General features: G+C 36.0%; 1 protein-coding gene across 1 annotated transcript in view; it reads right to left on the bottom strand.

Annotated features, from left to right (window-relative positions):
- LOC137658805 (leucine-rich repeat neuronal protein 3-like) overlaps positions 1-7685 on the bottom strand; it is a 555589-nt gene extending 547904 nt beyond the window's left edge. The window contains exon 1 of the mRNA XM_068393881.1: positions 7665-7685. The gene's annotated coding sequence lies outside the window, so the exon portion shown is untranslated. The remainder of the gene's footprint in view (positions 1-7664) is intronic.
- Positions 7686-10000: the final 2315 nt, after the last annotated feature.

Here is a 10000-nt window from a genome sequence, read left to right as displayed (position 1 = left end):
CCCTGTAAGTTTCGTTACTTGGCGATTAAAATTGTGGCCAGGAAGCTTTTCACAAACATGCACACACAAACATATACACACACAAACAAACACACAAGCAGGGGTGTAAACATAACCCCCTTTCAACTTCGTTGGCGGAGGTAATGAAAAGAGAATCATAAGAACAATTGTCAGGATGTGAATTGGACATTTTGCTTGACCGTGACCTTGACCTTTGACCTTCCAAAATATAATGATTTCCATCTTTTTGCATAACAGTTAATCCCTGTAAGTTTCATTACTTGACGATTAATATTATCAATATTTTGACCAGGGAGCTGTTCACAAACAAACACACATACATACACATAAACAAACACACAAGCAGGGGTGAAAACATAACCTCCTTCCAACTTCGTTGGCGGAGGTAATGAAAAGAGAATCATAAGAACAATTGTCAGGATGTGAATTGGACATTTTGCTTGACCGTGACCTTGACCTTTGACCTTCCAAAATATAATAATTTCCAGCTTTTTGCATAACAGTTAATCCCTGCAAATTTTATTACTCTATTGTTAAAATTGTGGTCAGGAAGCTGTTTACAAATAAACATTCAAACACATGCACACATAAACAAACACATAAACAGGGGTAAAATCATAACGTCCTTCCAACTTCGTTGGTGGAGGTAATAAGAAGAGAATCATGAGAACAATTGTCATGATGTGAATTGGACATTTTGCTTGACCGTGACCTTGACCTTTGACCTTCCAAAATTTAATCATTTCCAGCTTTTTGCATAACAGTTAATCCCTGTAAGTTTCATTGCTTGACGGTTAAAATTGTGGTCAGGAAGCTGTTCACAAACATGCACACACAAACATATACACACACAAACAAACACATAAACAGGGGTGTAAACATAACCTCCTTCCAACTTCGTTGGCGGAGGTAATGAAAAGAGAATCATGAGAACAATTGTCATGATGTGAATTGGACATTTTGCTTGACCGTGACCTTGACCTTTGACCTTCCAAAATTTAATCATTTCCAGCTTTTTGCATAACAGTTAATCCCTGTAAGTTTCATTGCTTGACGGTTAAAATTGTGGTCAGGAAGCTGTTCACAAACATGCACACACAAACATATACACACACAAACAAACACATAAACAGGGGTGTAAACATAACCTCCTTCCAACTTCGTTGGCGGAGGTAATGAAAAGAGAATCATGAGAACAATTGTCAGGATGTGAATTGGACATTTTGCTTGACCGTGACCTTGACCTTTGACCCTCCAAAATTTAATCATTTCCAGCTTTTTGTATAACAGTTAATCCCTGCAAAATTTATTACTCTACGATTCAATTTATGGCCAGGAAGCTGTTCACAAACATGCACACACAAACATATACACACACAAACAAACACATAAACAGGGGTGTAAACATAACCTCCTTCCAACTTCGTTGGTGGAGGTAACGAAAAGAGAATCATAAGAACAACTGTCAGGATGTGAATTGGACATTTTGATTGACCGTGAGCTTGACCTTTGACCTTCCAAAATTTAATCATTTCTAGCTTTTTGTATAACAGTTAATCCCTGCAAATTTTATTACTCTACGATTCAAATTGTGGTCAGGAAGCTTTTCACAAACATATACACACACAAACAAACACATAAACAGGGGTGAAAACGTAACCTCCTTCCAACTTCGTTGGTGGAGGTAATAAAATGAGAATCATAAGAGCAATTGTCATGATGGGAATTGAGAAGGAGGAGAAACTCTAAGTATATTTTATAGATAATGTCCTGATACGCCATAAAGGTTTGATTGGTCATTAACCCTTAAAACTTCCAATATCGAAAGAAACTTTATCAGTGTTAATTGGCCCTTTTATCCGAAATCTATGAAAGTCATATTTTACGAACCTGGAACATGTGAGAGAGAGAGAGAGAGAGAGAGAGAGAGAGAGATGTGTGTGTGTGTAATTGGGCTAAGAAGAAGAAGAAGAAGAAGAAGAGAGAGAGAGAGAGAGAGAGAGAGAGAGAGAGAGAGAGAGAGGTAATTGAGCTAAGATGAAGAAGAAGAAGAAGAAGAAGAAGAGAGAGAGAGAGAGAGAGAGAGAGCGGGTGTAATTGGGCTAAGAAGAAGAAGGAGAGAGAGAGAGAGAGAGAGAGAGAGAGAGAGGAATGTTCTTTGAATTAAAAATTAACAATGCTGTTTAAAAATCAATGCTATTCTTGAACTAAGGCCAACGTTATTATATTTATGAAAGTATATTAATGCTGAGTTTACTTGTTTGCAATTACGAGTTTTTCCTGTTGTCACAGAACACAGTCTGTTGACTCTGTTTTATCAAGTTAGTATCAGCATTTAAAGGTTTAAAGGCAACTCATGAATGGCAGAAGCAAGGGACAGTGACATTGCCCTATCGAGCAGGACAATACCCTAGAGACTGACTATATATATATATATATATATATATATGATAAATTTTGCACATTTTTACGTGTTTTTTCATATTCAAATAAGCCATATATATTTTTGATATATTAATGTCTGGATTCTCTTAACAACCTCGGGATCACAGACCCAGGCGAAATCTCACAAAGACAAGAGCTTGGCTCCGGCCGGGAATCGAACCCTGGTCGGCAAGCTTATATAGACAGTGGCCAAGTTGGTTAGTCACTGTCTATATAAGCTTGCCGACCAGGGTTCGATTCCCGGCCGGAGCCAAGCTCTTGTCTTTGTGAGATTTCGCCTGGGTCTGTGATCCCGAGGTTGTTAAGAGAATCCAGACATTAATATATCAAAAATATATATGGCTTATTTGATATATATATATATATATGTATATATATACATATATATATATATATATATATATGTATGTATATATGTACATATATATATATATATATATATAATCAGCACCCTAGCTCACTCGCCACTCAAGCTAGGACCAAGGATAGCCAGACAATGGGTGCTGATGACTCAGCAGATAGAACTATAAACTCCCCTAAACCCCCCATCCTTAGCTCACAAGGATGGTGAGGCTGCAGCAACCAAAGGAGCTAACGTGTTTGACGGGACTCGAACGCCAGTATTGCGTTCAACAGTCAGGGACGTTACCACATCGGCTAACACAATCATTTACAGACACTTTGAATAATCAACGTTCGTATTTAATTAGTATGGCAGATTCCCCTTCTAAATTTGTTGGAAAATATGGATATAATTTCTTAAACGACATATTGTAGTATTGTTGTTTTACCAAGTACTTCGAGATTGGTCAAGTGAGAGGTTTAAGTAACTCAGTTTGAAGTAAGATTAATTTAATTATCCTTTATTATTTAGTTTAAGTATATGATGGATGATGTCATCATAACTTGCATCGTGGAATAATGTAAATAATCAATGTAGTCATTGTAGATCAGGAATAGTGTATGAACATTGTAAGCAGCGTTCTAGCAGTCTAAATGATATTCAAGAATAAGTATCTCTCTCTCTCTCTCTCTCTCTCTCTCTCTCTCTCTCTGTAAAAATACCCAAAAAAAGGCTATCCTTCACATTGACATTTCTCTCTCTCTCTCTCTCTCTCTCTCTCTCTCTCTGTAAAAATACACAAAAAGGCTACCCTTCACATTAACATCTCTCTCTCTCTCTCTCTCTCTCTCTCTCTCTCTCTGTAAAAATACCCAAAAAAGGCTATCCTTCACGTTGACATTTCTCTCTCTCTCTCTCTCTCTCTCTCTCTCTCTCTCTGTAAAAATACACAAAAAGGCTACCCTTCACATTAACATTTCTCTCTCTCTCTCTCTCTCTCTCTCTCTCTCTCTCTGTAAAAATACACAAAAAAGGCTATCCTTCACATTGACTCTCTCTCTCTCTCTCTCTCTCTCTCTCTCTCTCTGTAAAAATACACAAAAAAGGCTATCCTTCACATTGACTCTCTCTCTCTCTCTCTCTCTCTCTCTGTAAAAATACACAAAAAGGCTATCTTTCAGATTAACATTTTCTCTCTCTCTCTCTCTCTCTCTCTCTCTCTCTCTCTCTCTCTGTAAAAATACACAAAAAAGGCTATCCTTCACATTGACTCTCTCTCTCTCTCTCTCTCTCTCTCTCTCTGTAAAAATACACAAAAAAGGCTATCCTTCACATTGACTCTCTCTCTCTCTCTCTCTCTCTCTCTGTAAAAATACACAAAAAGGCTATCTTTCAGATTAACATTTTCTCTCTCTCTCTCTCTCTCTCTCTCTCTCTCTCTCTCTGTAAAAATACACAAAAAAGGCTATCCTTCACATTGACTCTCTCTCTCTCTCTCTCTCTCTCTCTCTCTCTTATACGTAAAACTCCACAGACATCAATAAAAAATGCACAAAAAGACTATTCGTTACATAAACATCCATCTTCCTTTTATTATCCCAAGGAAAGCTTGTTCGCCAGAACAGCTCCTTCCATCATCTGGATTTATCAGTTCCTGGAAGACGCTATGGAGCTCCGTCCTGACTGTTCCCATTGGCCTTCGAAGTCAGAAAATGCCGAGCGATACTATATTATCACTCGGCGATAATTGGGGAGCGGGCGAAAAATAGGTTTGCTTTCCACCAAAAAAAAAAAAATAAATAAATAAATAAAATAAAACGTTGAATTGTTGGGTGAGTTTCGGTCTCTTCTAGGAGAAGGACACTCCTAAATCAAATCATTGTTCTCTAGTCTTTGGTAGCGCCATAGCCTCTGTACTATGGTCTTCCACTGTTTTTGGGGTAGAGTTCTCTTGCTTGAGGGTACACTCGGGCACACTATTCTATCTTATTTCTCTTCCCCTTGTTAAAGTTTTTACAGTTTATATAGGAGATATGTATTTTGATGATACTGTTCTTAGAATTCACTTTTCCTTTTTTCCATTCCTCACTGAGCTATTTTCACTGTTGGAGCCCCTGGGCTTATAGCATTCTGTCTTTCCATCTAGGGTTATAGCTTAACAAGTATATCTCGTTTCCATAGAATTTATCACCTAAAGGAGTATAAACGTAAATGAAATTTTGAGTGAAAAAAGGGACAATACCAAAAAAAAAAAAAAAAATAGAAAAAATAATGACTTCTCAAATCACCGAAAATATATTTAAAACTTCTTTGGGCCAAGTTACCATAGTCAATTCTTTTTAGTGAGGCAGATTTGCACCGACTCGCAGGGGTGCCCTTTTAGCTCGGAAAAGTTTCCTGATCGCTGATTGGTTTGATAAGATCATTCTAACCAATCAGATAGCAGGAAACTTTTCCGAGCTATAAGGGCACCCCTGCTAGTCGGTGCAAATGCGCCTCATTAAAAATAAACGAGTATAGGTGTTTCCTTTTTGTATCCCATTTAAAGACAGTTTTATTTATAGAATTCACAATGACCGGCCCATGACACAGCCTCTCTCTCTCTCTCTCTCTCTCTCTCTCTCTCAACCGATATTAAAATACTTATTTCTCAAACTTAGTGATCCGCACATGACACATGCTCTCTCTCTCTCTCTCTCTCTCTCTCTCTCTCTCTCTCTCTCTCATGATCTTCCTAATTGGCAGAACTTCAATAGTTCAAACTTTCAGCAAATGTTTATATGTTAAACAGGCTGACATAATTCTCTTTTTATGGTTTATATATGAAAGATTGTTCATTACATATCATGTATTTTATTTATTTCCTTATTTCCTTTCCTCACTGGGCTATTATTCTCTGTTGATGCCCTGGGTCTTATAGCATCTTGCTTTTCCAACTAAGGTTTTAGCTTAGCTATTAATAATAGTAATAATAACACGTCACTTCTCAGATATTAGAATGTTAATACTTATTGACTTGAATAAAAATCTTTCTTTAAATGAATTGCATATAGTTCCCCTCACTCCTTTTTAAGTAATGGATGATGATGTTGACTTCAAAATAGAGCGAAATGCCTTCACGAGAATGTATGATCCTAAGTTTCCTCAATGTATGGAATACATTAACGTAGACCTTGTTATTCGCTGACGTGTTTTCATTTACCCCTTAGGCTACATTAGGGTTAAAAGAAAAATAATCTTAGATTTCTGCCCTGTAACGCTGTAGTTCCAGTAATGAACCTCTATATAAAACATTCGTTATTATTATTATTATTATTATTATTATTATTATTATTATTATTATTATTATTATTATTATTAGCTAAGCTACAACCGTAGCTTGAAAAGCAGGATGCTATAAGCTGATTGAGGAAAGGAAATGAAAAAACAGGATAGTGTGCCTGAATGTTCCCTATAGCAAGTTAGCTATAACCTCTAATATATATAAGCACACACACATATATATATACATATATATATATATATATATATATGTATGTGTGTGTGTTTGTGTGTATTGTATATATATGTATACTGTATATATATACATATATTGTGCTTACGTGTGTACAGTATATGTATATACAGAAATATGTATGTCCTTACGTGTGTACAGTATATGAGTATTATATATATATATATATATATATATGTATATATATATATATATATATATGTGTGTGTGTATATACATATTTATACATATATTTTTATATAAATATATATATATATATATATATATCAGCTATTACTAATATGATGCAGAACAAATGCCTCAGACATCTTCCACTTGCATCTGCTTATGGTCTTTCTGCTCCAATACACACCAGCAGACTGTCTTAGTTCGTCAACCAATCGTCTTCTCTTCCTTCCCCTGCATCTTTTACAATCTCCTGGGGCTCATTCTGTTATTCATAATATACATCTATTATCTGCTATTCTTATTATGTCCTGCACATGTTCATTTCTTTGTCTTACTTGTTGTTAGAATATCCTTTTGTTTGATCTCGTATCCATGTTGCTCTTTTTCTGTCTCTTAGTGTTATTCCCATCATTATTCTTTCCATAGCTCCTTGAGTTGTAACTAGCTCAAATTCTAAGACTTTAGCAAGGCTTCAAGTTTCTTAAGCATAAGTTAATACCGGTAGGACCATCTTTTTAAATACTTTTCTTTTTAGAGAAAGTGGCATTTAACTTTTCATAATCTCATTCGTTTACCAAATGCTATCCATTCCATGCTTAAGTTCTAAGATTCAAGTAAGGCTTCATGTCTCTGATGCATAAGTTAATACCGGTAGGACCATCTGATTGAATCATTTTCTTTTTAGAGAAAGTGGCATTTGACTTTTCATAATCTCATTCGTTTACCAAATGCCATCCATTCCATGCTTTATCCTTTTTTTAATTTCGGTCTCGTGTCCTTTGGAAATACTTACTGCCTCTCCTAAGTACTTATATTCATGTGCTTCTTACATGATGAAATATAGTACTCCATTTTTTGTACGTCAACAATAACAACTTGAACTTTAGGAAATGTTAGCGAGCGTCCTGTTTGCGAATATTAAATCTATTTTTTTTTTAGTATTTTTTTCATCTCATACGTTTAATGCAAATAAAGATAACGAAGTCTAATTGCATTTGTAGATAAAAGCTATAAAGACATTTAATATGAAAAGTAAGAGGTAGCTGTATTATTATCAAGGGACATTTTCTCAAAAAAAAAAAAAAATAACACTTATCATGTTACCTAGAAGAAGAATAAAGAACACTGTGAAATTAATGATAAGAAAATAAAATCTTTAAAAATAACACTTACCTTTTTTGTAAATTTTCGTATTCTATACTTGATGTAATATTCGTGTAAATCTTGAATTTCAAAATTTATATCCTGTAGCAGAATTAATCACAAAAATACCATTTAATTACTTTTTTTACATTAACCGAAGCTAAATACTGTAGTTTAAACACTTCACCACTCTCACGACACGTCTCGAAACTAATAACAGTATCTGTATTCTAAGTATCCTGTAGCAGAATTAATCACAAATATTCTACATAATTAGTACAACATAATTAGGTTTTGTTACATTAACCAAAGATAAATACTGTAGGTTTAAACACTTCACCATTATCACAACGTCTCGAAACTAATAAGAGTATCTGTTCTCACGTCTCGAAACTAATAAGAGTATCTGTTCTCACGTCTCGAAACTAGTAAGTGTTCTCACGTCTCGAAACTAGTAAGTGTTCTCACGTCTCGAAACCAGTAAGAGTATCGGTTCTCACGTCTCGAAACTAGTAAGAGTTCTCACGTCTCGAAACTAGTAAGTGTTCTCACGTCTCGAAACCAGTAAGAGTATCGGTTCTCACGTCTCGAAACTAGTAAGTGTTCTCACGTCTCGAAACCAATAAGAGTATCGGTTCTCACGTCCCAAACCTAATAAGTGTTCTCACTTCTCGAAACTAATAAGAGTATCTGTTCTCACGTCCCGAAACTAATAAGAGTCTCTGTTCTCACGTCTCGAAACTAATAAGAGTATCTGTTCTCACGTCTCGAAACTAGTAAGTGTTCTCACATCTCGAAACTGATAAGAGTATCTGTTCTCACGTCTCGAAACTAGTAAGTGTTCTCACGTCTCGAAACTAATAAGAATATCTGTTCTGACGTCACGAAATTAATAAGAGTATCTGTTCTCATATCTCGAAATTAATAAGAGTATCTGTTCTCAAGTCTCGAAACTAGTAAGTGTTCTCACATCTCGAAACTAATAAGAGTATCTGTTCTCACGTCTCGAAACTAATAAGAGTCTCTGTTCTCACGTCTCGAAACTAGTAAGTGTTCTCACATCTCGAAACTAATAAGAGTATCTGTTCTCACGTCTCGAAACTAATAAGAGTATCTGTTCTCACGTCCCGAAACTAATAAGAGTCTCTGTTCTCACGTCTCGAAACTAGTAAGTGTTCTCACATCTCGAAACTAATAAGAGTATCTGTTCTCACGTCTCGAAACTAATAAGAGTATCTGTTCTCACGTCCCGAAACTAATAAGAGTCTCTGTTCTCACGTCTCGAAACTAATAAGAGTATCTGTTCTCACGTCTCGAAACTAATAAGAGTATCTGTTCTCACGTCTTGAAACTAGTAAGTGTTCTCACATCTCGAAACTGATAAGAGTATCTGTTCTCACGTCTCGAAACTAATAAGAGTCTCTGTTCTCACGTCTCGAAACTAATAAGAGTATCTGTTCTCACGTCTTGAAACTAGTAAGTGTTCTCACATCTCGAAACTGATAAGAGTATCTGTTCTCACGTCTCGAAACTAATAAGAGTCTCTGTTCTCACGTCTCGAAACTAATAAGAGTATCTGTTCTCACGTCTTGAAACTAGTAAGTGTTCTCACATCTCGAAACTGATAAGAGTATCTGTTCTCACGTCTCGAAACTAATAAGAGTCTCTGTTCTCACGTCTCGAAACTAATAAGAGTCTCTGTTCTCACGTCTCGAAACTAATAAGAGTCTCTGTTCTCACGTCTCGAAACTAATAAGAGTATCTGTTCTCACGTCTTGAAACTAGTAAGTGTTCTCACATCTCGAAACTGATAAGAGTATCTGTTCTCACGTCTCGAAACTAATAAGAGTCTCTGTTCTCACGTCTCGAAACTAATAAGAGTATCTGTTCTCACGTCTTGAAACTAGTAAGTGTTCTCACATCTCGAAACTGATAAGAGTATCTGTTCTCACGTCTCGAAACTAGTAAGTGTTCTCACGTCTCGAAACTAATAAGAGTCTCTGTTCTCACGTCTCGAAACTAATAAGAGTCTCTGTTCTCACGTCTCGAAACTAATAAGAGTCTCTGTTCTCACGTCTCGAAACTAATAAGAGTATCTGTTCTCACGTCTTGAAACTAGTAAGTGTTCTCACATCTCGAAACTGATAAGAGTATCTGTTCTCACGTCTCGAAACTAATAAGAGTCTCTGTTCTCACGTCTCGAAACTAATAAGAGTCTCTGTTCTCACGTCTCGAAACTAATAAGAGTCTCTGTTCTCACGTCTCGAAACTAATAAGAGTATCTGTTCTCACGTCTTGAAACTAGTAAGTGTTCTCACATCTCGAAACTAATAAGAGTATCTGTTCTCACGTCTCGAAACTAGTAA

This window comes from Palaemon carinicauda, chromosome 1 (genome assembly GCF_036898095.1).
Source record: "Palaemon carinicauda isolate YSFRI2023 chromosome 1, ASM3689809v2, whole genome shotgun sequence".
Lineage (NCBI taxonomy): Eukaryota > Metazoa > Arthropoda > Malacostraca > Decapoda > Palaemonidae > Palaemon > Palaemon carinicauda.
The sequence above is the reverse complement of the archived record's forward strand: the minus strand, read 5'-3'. Positions and strand labels throughout refer to the sequence as shown.